General features: G+C 41.4%; 1 pseudogene; it reads right to left on the reverse strand.

The window, feature by feature from the left end:
* The window catches only part of LOC122816293, a 1,079,303-nt pseudogene that overhangs the window by 210,889 nt on the left and 855,708 nt on the right, over window positions 1–12,706 (reverse strand).

Consider the following 12,706-nt stretch of genomic DNA (forward strand, 5'->3'; position numbering starts at 1 on the left):
CTCTCCAACTCAATTCTCAGTCCTTGACAGCTGCAAACACCTCATACAGCAGATTACAGTCATAAGAAATGCCACATCCAGGGATAAATCAGGCAATCCAAAAATAAGCAGGGACACAACTACAAAACACGCGGCACCTCTATAAGCCAACAACTCCAACAAGGAAGCTGATGCTATGGTTATGGGCTATTCTTTTGATGTATTAATAAGACGCAGTGCAACTTACCATGGATATCAGGAAAAACAAAACCCTAGTTATGAGAGCACTCCCATACGATAGACTGTCACCTTTCCAAAGGGCCAACTCACCACACACTTACATTTTACTGTCAGGATTTTAACAACATGTGATTCAGGATTTTCCAACACTGCAGTTTACCTACACATGGGAGGTACTCGACTTTGAAGAGTTACAATAGCCAAATCAAAACTGCTTCTAGTTTGGTGTAAGAACTCTGTGCAAACAGCCACAATTAATGGGGGGACAAAGCCCTAAACGAGAGACCAGCATACTTTTCTTAAAACGGACAAAGTCGCTGGAATGACAGATTTTGCATTAGCAAGCATGTTCTGAAGGACATGAAGCCTGAAACCAACTTCGATCCTTAACAATTTGACAGATGTACATACACATCACGAAGAACATGCCAATGACACAAGATAATGAAATATTGGCTCTGGAGGGTGGTCACGGTTGATGAAATAGCCCGACCTCATGAGCAAAATGGGAATAAAATAATTACGGATTTGGGGAATCTGATAAATTCTGGATAGTGCAGAGGTATGTAGCTCAGCTACAGCAGGTTGTACTCCATCTACTTGTTTAGAGTGCAAGTCCTATTATTACTTTGCCTACTTGCACCACTCCAGGTAGCAGAAATGACCAGGACATAGTTCTGGAGCATGAGGCAGTTTCCAACTAAAATTGCATAAATATTCAAGGCTCTGCTATAGCAACTGAAAAGGTCTTAAAAATCCATAAACGGCACCAGCCCATCTCTAGCCAACTCACAATAAAGTTATAAAAGCAAATGGTTATACATTTAAATTTACGAAGCCTGCAGGCAATACTTATCTTTTCCAAGCAACAGCTCCAGTGTTCTCTGCATTGCTCCAGTGCCAGGCAATATAAAAATTACAGTACAGAGGACCCCGCCGGTTCAATCTCAATGTTTAGAGCAAGACAGCTTCCATTACAAAACACACATGCAAACACTGTCAAAGAACAGTTGCTTCAGTATTTCATACTGTGATTGAGAACCAGCAACTCACTTTTTATATAATCTAACCAAGAGGCAAATAAAATATTGTTTTCCTTAACGTATATGATACCTTTCAGCAAAAAATAATGGTATACAATAATAAAATTAACAGAATACAAAATAAACATTATAACAGAGAGGAGAAGTGAAAGATCGAAAAGATCATTGCCCTACTGCTGATTAACTCTAGCAACAGTAATGCACTTACTCACACACTTGTAAAACATACAGCTGACCTGAATTATCAAGAAAAGCACTTCCCGGAACGAGCAGTACACCGAGGAAACTCCGGAGAAGATAGCAGTGTTGCTTCAATAGCGATGTGTGCAAGCCGAGCCCAGAAGAAACAGAAGGATCCATTAGCAGGTAAAAACTGCAAATATCAACAGATAGAAGGAAAATACATGCTGCTGGGCCGTCTATTTATTTGGTGAAAACAATAGAAACATAGGTCGGGGTGGGGGGTATTATGAAGGTGGTGGCTTAGATTGCAATAATCCGATTGGCTGCCACCACCTGCTTTCTCACACACTTAGAAATCCGATTTTCTCAACAAAGTTTAATGTGAACAGCTATTAAATACATGCTGAATCATAACTATAGACTTTAAATAACAACTTTAGTTACGATTTCAGCATGCTTTGAACTGAGCATAGCAAAAAAATCACCATTAAAGTTCCCGGTGCATGTAGAAGGCACTCGGGGGTCGATTGGCTGCCACCACCTGCTTTCTCACACACTTAGAAATCCGATTTTCTCAACAAAGTTTAATGTGAACAGCTATTAAATACATGCTGAATCATAACTATAGACTTTAAATAACAACTTTAGTTACGATTTCAGCATGCTTTGAACTGAGCATAGCAAAAAAATCACCATTAAAGTTCCTGGTGCATGTAGAAGGCACTCAGGGGTAAGAGCCTGAAATTCCTCTCGTCTCATAGCACACTCAGATGTAAGCAGAGAGGCGTTATGAGACGGTACTCAGGGGTAATGAGTTCATGTAAAACAATTGGATGGAAGCCCAAGTGCAATAACCAAAAGACTTAGAATAATAGTTACAATTTAATCAGGCTACTACCAGGCAATAATGAATGCAGCAGAATAAACACAATTGAGTACTTTTAAGCTGGGGCAAAAGCAAAAAAAGGTAATAAAGTATGAAGAAACACAAATACAGTAAAAGTAGATAGAGTAGAAATTGATTTTTTTTATATAACAATAGAAAACAAATAAACTGATTTGAAAAAATTACCCAATTAACCTGATAATAACCTCAGAACTGAGCCCTGTTCCAGTAGTCTTCCATAAGACAAACTCAGGGCTTAAGTGGGTATGCCTACTCAAATGCCCTCTCTGTATTAGGCAGGATGAGTTAATGAGACTAGACTAGTATAGAGCTGGGATAAGGCTGAACAGATGGAAATGGAAGGAGTGTCTGAAATCAAAATATGATCTCACTATACTCGCTTGAGTGAGCAAATGAGATGGACCAAGAGGAGTGTTCAAACACAAATATACAGGAGGGGTGGTCAAATCCAAAGCCACCAAGGCTAATACCACAACAAGAACAGGGAGATTGGGTGGAGAAAACTAACTGCAGACACGAGAGGTCAGAATTTTCAGTAACAAATAAATAACCAGATAAATGCAGTACTATTTTTAACACAATATTCACTGAAACAATAAACGGAAAAAAATAAAATTCAGTACAATCCTATAACACTGCAAGTTTCTACTTATCTCAGCTTGTAATAAAATTGAGGTAAGGTATGCAAAAGCTAATCAAACAGCTCTAGTATGCAAATATTCAGCAGAAATAATTTCAGAGATAAGGGACTAAGACTTTAAGGCACAGAGAATCCATCTAGGCTAAGACTTCTACATCGAATAACAATGAAGGGAGAAGAATAAACTAACTACAGACAGAAGAGCTCAGAATTTTCAGTAAACAAATAAGCAGATAAATGCAGTACTGTTTTAACACAATGTTCAATGTAACAATAAACAGAAAAAATAAAATTCAGTACTATCTTATAACACTGCAAGTTTGTACTTATCTCAGCTTGTAATAAAGTTGATGTAGAGCATGCAAACGCTAAACAAACAGCTCCAGTATGCAACTATTCAGCAGAAATAATTTCAGAGAAAAGGGACTAAGACTTTAAGGCACAGAGAATCCTTCAAGGCTAAGACTTCTACACTGAATAACAATGGAGAAGAATAAACTAACTGCAGACAAAAGGGCTCAGAATTTACAGTAAACAAATAAATAAGTACATAAATGCAGTACTATTTTTAACACAATATTCAATGAAACAATAAACAGAAAAAATAAAATTCAGTACTATCTTATAACACTGCAAGTTAGCACTTATTTCAACTTGTAATAAAGTTGATGTAGGGTATGTAAAAGCTAAGTGAAAACCTCCAGTATGCAACCATTCAGCAGAAATAATTTCAGAGATAAGGGACTAAGACTTTAAGGCACAGAGACTCCCTCTAGGCTACGACTTCTACCACGAATAAGAAAAAAGGGAGAAGAATAAACGTACTGTAGACAGGAGAGCTGAGAAATTTCAGGAAACAAATAAATAAGCAGAGAAATGCAGTACTATTTTTAACACAATATTCATTGAAACAATAAACAGAAAAAATAAAATTCAGTACTATCTTATAATACTGCACATTTGTACTTATCTGAGCTTGTAATAAAGTTAATATAGGCTATGCAAAAGCTACCAGTATGCAACTATTCAGCAGAAATAATTTCAGAGATAATAAACTATGACTTGAAGGCACAGAGAATCCTTCAAGGCAAAGACTTCTACACCGAATAATAATGAAGGGATACGAATAAACTAACTGCAGACAGGAGAGCTCAGAAGTTTCAGTAAACAAATAAATAAGCAGATAAATGCAGTACTATTTTTAACACAATATTCAATGAAACAATAAACAGAAATAATAGAATTCAGTATTATCTTAAAACACTGCAAGTTTGTACTTATCTGACCTCGTAATAAAGTTGATGTAGGGTATGCAAAAGCTAACCAAGCAGCTCTAGTGTGCAACTATTCAGCAGAAATAATTTCAGAGATAACAAAGTATGATTTGAAGGCACAGAAAATTCCTCTAGGCTAAGACTTCTACACAGAATAACAAAGAAGGGAGAAGAGTAAACTAACTGCAGACAGGAGAGCTCAGAATTTTCAGTAAACAAATAAATACGCAGATAAATGCAGTACAAATTTCCACAAAATATTCAATGAAACAATAAACAGTAAAAATAAAATTGACTACTACCTTATAACAGTGCAAGTTTGTACTTAGCTTGTAATAACGCTGATATAGGGTATGCAAAAGCTAACCAAACAGCTCTAGTATGCAGCTATTATGCAGAAATAATTTCAGAGATAAGAGACAACGACTTTAAGGCACAGAGAATCCCTCTAGGCTAAGACTTCTACACTGAATAACAATGAAGGGAGAAGAATAAACTAACTGCAGACAGGAGAGCTCAGAATTTTCAGTAAACAAAAAAAAAATAAGCAGATAAATGCAGTGATATTTTTAAGAGAATATTCAATGAAACAACAGACACAAAAAATAAAATTCAGTACTGTCTTATAACACTGCAATTGTAATAAAGTTGAAGATGGGAAAACAAAAGCTGACCATCCAGCTCAAGTATGCAACTATTCAACAGAATCAACTTAAGAAATAAAGGACTCAGAATTTTCACTAAACAAACAAATAAGCAGATAAATGCAGTACTATTTTAACACAATATTCAATGAAACATGAAACAGAAAAAAAATCAGTACTATCTTATAACACTGCAAGTTTGTATTTATCTCAGCTTGTAATAAAGTTGATGCAGAGTATGCAAAAGCTAACCAAACAGCTTCAGTATGCAACTATTCAGCAGAAATAATTTCAGAGAAAAGGGACTAAGACTTTAAGGCACAGATAATCCCTCAAGGCTAAGACTCCTACTCCGAATAACAATAAAGGGAGAAGAATAAACTAACTGCAAACAGGAGAGCTGAGAATTCTTAGTAAAAAAATAAAAAAGCAGATAAATGCAGTACTATTTTTAAGACAATATTCAATGAAACCATCAACAGAAAAAAATAAAATTCAGTACTATCTTATAACACTGCAAGTTTGTACTTATCTGAGTTTGTAATAAAGTTTATGTAGGGTATGTAAAAGCTAACCAGTATGCAACTATTCAGCAGAAATAATTTCAGACAAAACACTACGACTTGAAGGCACAGAGAATCCCTCCAGGCTAAGACTTCTACACCGAATAACAATGAAGGGAGAAGAATAAACTAACTGCAGACAGGAGAGCTTAGAATTTTCAGTAAACAAATAAATAAGCAGATAAATGCAGTACTATTTATAACACAATATTTAACGAAACAATAAACAGAAAAAAAAATTCAATAATACCTTATAACCTTGCCAAGTTTGTACTTATCTCAGCTTGTAATAAAATTGATGTAGGACATGCAAAAGCTAACCAAACAGCTCCAGTATGCAACTATTCAGCAGAAGTAATTTCAGAGATAAGAGACTAAGACTTTAAGGCACAGAGAATCTTTCAAGGCTAAGACTTCTACACCGAATAACAATGAAGGGAGATGAATAAACTAACTGCAGACAGGAGAGCTCAGAATTTTCAGTAAAAAAGAAGTTATGTCCTTACCATAACGTTCCATGTGAGTTGTTCATCTCACCTTTTTGTTCTTACACGTGGGTTCGGAGCCGATCCCTCAGCTCCGAGTCGGCCGCTTTTCAAGCTCAAACTCTCAGAGAAGCTCGAGACCTAGTGTATATTCCATGATGCTCTACTGTAAACCCCCAGATCTAGTACGCTGCACCCGAAGACAGCCTAAAAGTAAGAAAAACTACAGTACCTACCTAACTAGGTACCTATAGATGCAGAAAGGAGAAAAACACAGTCTGTCCCAAGAAGACCGGCTGACATGACAGACCAATCCCCCAAGGCAACCATCTTTCTCAACAGGAGGGGGAAGGTGGGAGGGAATGTAAGAACAAAAAGGTGAGATGAACAACTCACATGGAACATTATGGTAAGGACATAACTTTTTTTATGTAAAGTTGTTCTATCTCGCCATTTTTTTCTTACACGTGGGTAGAGCCCCAAGCACCCTAACCCTGGGTGGCTCAAGGGAGAACATTCCTGAGCACAGTGGAACCAAAGGAAGCCCTGTCCCTGGAGGCCCTGTCCACTTTGTAATGAGTGATAAACGTGTGAGGTTTTGACCACATGGCAGCTGCACAAATGGTATCCAAGGGTAAACGAGCTGCATGAGCTAATGACGTAGAAACAGCCCAGGTAGAATGGGCTTTGACATTATTCGGTAATGGCTGGTTAGTGGAGGAGTAAATGAATTTAATGCAGTCAGAAAGCCACTTAGATAATGTGATTTTTGACACCGCAGAACCTTTCTTGTTCTCTGCGTAAGAGACAAAGAGTTGATCCGATTGTCTGAAGTCTTTTGTTCTGTCCAAGTAGAATCTCAAGCTTGTGTAACATATATTCCAGTCTGTTGGTATGGTGTCTAAGAAAGGTTGGGAGCTCAATGGACTGATTTAAGTTAGTTTCTGAACAGACCTTAGGAAGAAAGGTAGGATGTGTCCTAAGGGAGACCCTGTCAGTGTGGAAGATCAAATATGAGGGCTTGGAAGATAAAGCTTGAAGTTCGGAGACCCTACGTGCAGATGTAATGGCTACCAGAAATATAGTTTTCCAGGAGAGAAACTTCAAGTAACAGGATGACGCGGGTTCGAAGGGGGCAAGCATCAACTGGGATAAAACAAGATTCAAATTCCAGGGAGAGATAGGTTGTCTGATAGGAGGTCTGAGATGGTGGGTCCCTTTCAAAATGGCTTTACATAGTCTGTGGGACATGATGTTAGACCCGTTAAACCCTACATGAAAGTTGGAAATTGCAGCCAATTGAACTCTTATGGTGGCAGCAGCTGTGCCCTCATAGAACAAGGAAGACAAGAACTCTACAATGGTATGAATAGGGACAACATAAGGGTCAATGTCGTGGTTAGAAGCCCAGTGAACAAATCATTTCCATTTGCTGTTATATAGCTTCCTGGTTGACAATTTATGAGAGGAAACTATAATATGTTGGACCGCAGGAGACAAATCTTGCGACCTGGCTAATATGGAAATTGGAGCAGCCAAGCTGTCAGTTTCAGGGAGATGAGGGAGGGATGAAGAACTCCCAACGAATGAGTCAGAAGGTCTGGCACTGGGTCCAGAGTCCATGGTTCTTCCACTCGATACTTCTGTAGGAAGGGGAACCAAATATGATGAGGTCAAGACGGGGCTATCAGAATCACAGTCCTTCCCAGACTTTTGGCTTTCTGTATGAATTTGGGAATTAGGGGAATTGGCGGGAAGGCATATAGGAGGCCCGGGGGCCAATCATGTACGAGCTTGTCCCTCGGGTTGCTTCCTGGTGGGGGATAAAGGGCAAAGTAGCTGCTGCATTTGGCATTCATCGGAGATGCAAACAGATCGCTGCAAGGCTGGCACCATCTGTGAAAAATCCTGTCCACCACCTGTTGTTTTAGGGACCACTCGTGAGGCAACAGGATGGCCCTGCTCGGTTTGTCCGCTATCACGTTGGATGACGCTGGGATGTGCGTTGCTATTACAAAGCATCTGGTGGATGTAGCCCACTGCCAAATTCTTAGGGCCTCTCAACATAAGGGATACGATCTGGTTCCCCCTTGCTAGTTGATGTACCAGACTACTGACATGTTGTCCATCTGAATTGCAATTGTCCCTGGAGGAAGAAAGGCGTGAAAGTGTTGCAATGCCAGGAACACCACTCTCAGCTCCAGGACATTTATATGCAAATGTGATTCCATGCTTGACCAAGTACCTTGGACAGTCTTTCCCTGAAACAGCCCCCCCCCCACCCTATCAGGGAAGCATCCATGGTCGCTGTGGCTGTGGGTTGGGGGAGAACATGGGGACGTCCGACTACCATACCGTCACTGTTCAGCCACCAATTGAGATCCTTCTTGCAAATGTTCGTTAATAGAATCTCGTGTAACAAGGGCAGTTGTTGGTAAGACCATTGTGTGAAAAGTAGCCACTGGAGTATCCGCATGTGCATGCGCCCCAACAGGAATGCCATTAGCGTGGCTGCCATTGTGCCTAATAGCTTTAGTATCTGGGACATAGGAGCTTTCTTGTGGGTCAGCAGAATGGACAATTGACTCCTTAGAGATATGATTCTTGCTTGAGGCAACCTCATCCTTGAATTGACGGTGTCTAGCTCTGCCCCTATAAAGGTAATGCAGTAATACAGGGTGATAACGATGATTATTCATCTGGGAACATAGGTTGATAGTGTAGTCTCTTGCCTGGATTAGTTGATGCCTGAAGGTGGCGGTGAGGAACCAGTCGTCCAGATATGGAAACATGCGGAATCCTACACGTCTCAGGTGAGCCGTGACCACTGCCATACATTTCGTGAACACTCTGGGGGCTGTGGTGAGACCAAAGGGCAGGGCTCTGAATTGGTAATGACTGGCCCCCAGCCGGAAACGCAAATGATCTCTGGATGATCTGGCCATTTTGATGTGGTAGTAAGCATCCTTGAGATCTATAGAGCACATCCAATCACCCGTTTCAAGGAACGGAAGTATCGATTGCAGTGTGTCCATCCGGAACTTTTCCTTTTTGACGAAGGTGTTGAGTTTGCTGAGGTCTAATATGGGCCTCCAGTCCTCTGTTTTCTTTGGAACTAAAAGGAACCTTGAGTAAGTTCCGGAGCCTATCTGGTCTGCCGGGACTGGCTGGATGACTCTTTTGTCTAGCAGGTTTTGAATCTCTATGGCTGCTAGCTTTCGCAGACTGGTTAGAACATCTGGAATACTTGTACACATGGCAGGGAGTTTTGTAAAGGGAATGTAGTAACCTCTGGAAATGAAGGTTTTTACCCAAGAATCCACTGTAATGTTTAGCAAGGCATTTTGGTATAAAGCCAAGTGACCCCTGGCCGCCTCCAGAGAAGGACAGCCGGGCTTCCTTTCAGGAATGCTGATAGGGCTTACCAGAGAACTGCTCCCTGTCACCCTGGTTTTGCGGACCCGCTCTGCCGTTTGGATGGCATCTTCTGTTTCTACTCCCTCCTCTGCGCCTAGAGGGGGTATCCATAGGTGAGTTCTGGAAAGCTCCTTGGGGTTTTCAGAACCACATTTTTCCACTTAGTTGCCCTTTGGGGTATGGTCTAGTTGGAGTGGAGAAATGGACTCCTACAGCAGACAGAGTCTTTCCTTCTTGTTCACAGCTAGTAAGCGCCTCCTTAACTTTGGGCGAGAACAAGGCAGAACCATCGAACGGGGTATTGACGAAGGAAGATTTGAAGGCTTCAGCAAAGGAGCAAAGGCGCATCCAGGACTGTCTCCGAAGAGCTATCGCTGAGCCTGCCACCCTACTCGATCCATCGGCGGCATAAGAAATGAGCCGCATGGATGAGTTGACTATAGAGTTGAGGGTGCTGAGTTGTGCAGTGACTTTCTCAGAAACTGCATCAGCTGTGTTACCCTGTGGAGTATCTCTCAGATCTTTAAGGAGATCTCGTTGAAGGTGGCTGAAATGGGTCAGGTAGTTGAGCGATCTCATGGAAAATGCCGCAGAACTAAATATGCGTTTCCCATACCTGTCCATCATCCTAGAATCCCTATTTGGAGGATGGACAGACGAAGAGGTTTCCAACATCTCTTTCTTGGTGGCTGCCGCCACCAACATGGCATCAACCGTGACTCCCTTGGTAAGAAAAGCTTTTTCAGTAGGGGAAGTAATGAACTTGTTGGGCCTCTGAGGGACCGGTTCCACTGAATCAGGGGACTCACACGCCCTTCGAGCAACCACATCCATTAGCTCATCGAAGGGGGGGGTAACCCAGGAGGTGGATGGTTGAGACCCAAAGGCCTTCAAGAGTACCGACTCATCCTCAATAGAGGCAAGGGACTGCCAATCACTCCTCTGCCTTAAGATCTCCAATATGTCTGCAAATGAGACATCCTCTGAGGTGGATCATGGGGACCATTCTGATTCCTCCAAGTCGGTATCCGATGCCAGGGATTCCTGTGGGGAATCCAGGTGCCTCCTCTTGCATAGCCTCTTCCTGGGTACTTCATCTGTGGGAGCGTCCAGTGAAGTCCCTGTAGAGGAGGGGCTGCTCAATAGGGATACCTGAGGCTCTGGGTCTCAACGTTTGGTAGGGACCTGTGTGGAAAAGACAGAATGAGGCCCTTTAGGGGGAGGGGAAGAAAGATCCGAGGAGGTAGTGGTCTTGGTAGACATGACCTTCCTCATGGCATCGAAGGCACCAAAATCCCGCTCCAAAAAGCATGTTGGCTCCGAAGATTCCGGCAGCCCTCCCCAAGCTAAGACCCCGTGCTCCAATCCTGAGGATGGAGCCGAAGCCACCTGTGCTGAAGCCCCTAGTGGAAGGGTCAGAACCAACCTACCGGTCCAACTCTCCGCCCCGGAGCCAGCGAGGTAGTGTCAGCCCCGAGACTCCCCGGTCAGAACCGAGGAGATCAAGGGTGACGGAGCCAAGAGAGGTGGATCAAACCTCGGCCCCGACGGCTCTACCGACATCAGTTCTGTCTGCCCCGGGTCTGACAGCTTGATTAGCTTCGGAGGAGGAGGAGAAGAAAGTAGGGTTGGAATTTCAGGCTTAAAAGCTGAGTGGCTCGAAGCAGAAAGCATTTTGGCCAGGGCCGGGTTCTCTAGCAATCTCTTAACCACTCGATCCAGGTCCACATCAGATAGTCTCGAAGAATGGGTCGAGGGATGGGTTGAAGGAGCCAAAGACGGCACCGATTGAAGAATCGGAGACTGAGGGGTCTCTAACACTGGATCCACAACTGGGCTCCGAGGTAAAGGATCGATACATGGCTCCAAGGGCTGTGGAGCCGATGATCGAACCACACTAGAGGAGCTCGGAGCCGAGGACTTAGGCTCCAAGGACCCCTTGGACGACTTCAACCCCTTCGAAGCCTTGGAAGAAAGGTCGGTCTTGTCCAGAGCAGCCTGAAACTCAGGCTTCAGGAGTCCCCTGTCTACCAGCTTCCTGCTGCTCTCCAAGAGAACTCTGGCGCTGAAGGAGAGGCAGATGGAGCACACTTCCTGCAAATGAACAGAACCCAAACAGTAGACACAAGTGGAGTGGGTGTCCATAACTGACATTTTCTGACCACACTCACACCTTTTGAAGCCAGACTTTTGCTTCTTAGACATTTTCCTATAATGGAAAATCTATGTAACTATAAGTGTAAATATAAGAATATATATGTACCAGTTCAGATCCCTGAACTAAGACTTAGGAAAACATTATTCAGTATATATATATATATATATATATATATATATATATATATATATATATACACACACACACATATATATATATATATATACACACACACACATATATATATATATATATATATATATATATATATATACATACAGACTCTACAGAAGTAGCTAATTTTAACCTATCTATTAATCCTAAGTAATCCTAAGTAAATTCTAAGAAAAAAAACACACTCAAACAGGCTGACAGAGCCCTGTCACACCCAAAACAAAACTAAGATAGGCCTAACAAACAGCTGATAAGAACACACACCAATTTAACTAATTCTAAGTATTCTAATACACTCTAAATATAACTAACTGTAAATATTAACACTTGCTAACACTATAATAGAATATATTTTTGAAAAATATCTCTAAATATAGAAAAAAAATAGCACTGGCCCGAGCTTGCCCGACGAGTCTGTAGATCCGTTGCAGCAGCAAACTAGATCTGGGGATTTACAGTAGAGCATCATGGGATATACACTAGGTCTCGAGCTTCTCTGAGAGTTTGAGCTTGAAAAGTGGCTGACTCGGAGCCGAGGGATTGGCTCCGAACCCACATGTAAGAACAAAATAGCGAGATAAAACAACTTCACATCAAATAATAAGCAGATAAATGAAGTATGATTTATAACACAATATTCAATGAAGCAATAAACAGAAAAAATAAAATTCAGTTCTACCTTATTTCTTATGCTCTACCTGCCAGTTTGTACTTATCTCAGCTTGTAACAAAGCTGACGTAGTGTATGCAAAAGCTAACAGTAAACAGCTCCAGTATGCAACCATACAGCAGAAATAACTTCAGAGATAAGGGACTAAGACTTTAAGGCACAGAGAATCCCTCTAGGCTAAGACTTCTACACTGAATAACTATGAAGGAAGAAGAATAAACGAACTTCAGAGAGCAGAGCTCAGAATTTTCAATAAAGAAATAAACAAGCAGATAAATGCACCATTTTTTTCAACACAATATTCAATGAAACAATAAACAGAAAAAATA

This window comes from Protopterus annectens, chromosome 12.part0, assembly GCF_019279795.1.
Source record: "Protopterus annectens isolate FY-2018-M chromosome 12.part0, PAN1.0, whole genome shotgun sequence".
In the NCBI taxonomy this organism is placed as follows: domain Eukaryota; kingdom Metazoa; phylum Chordata; order Ceratodontiformes; family Protopteridae; genus Protopterus; species Protopterus annectens.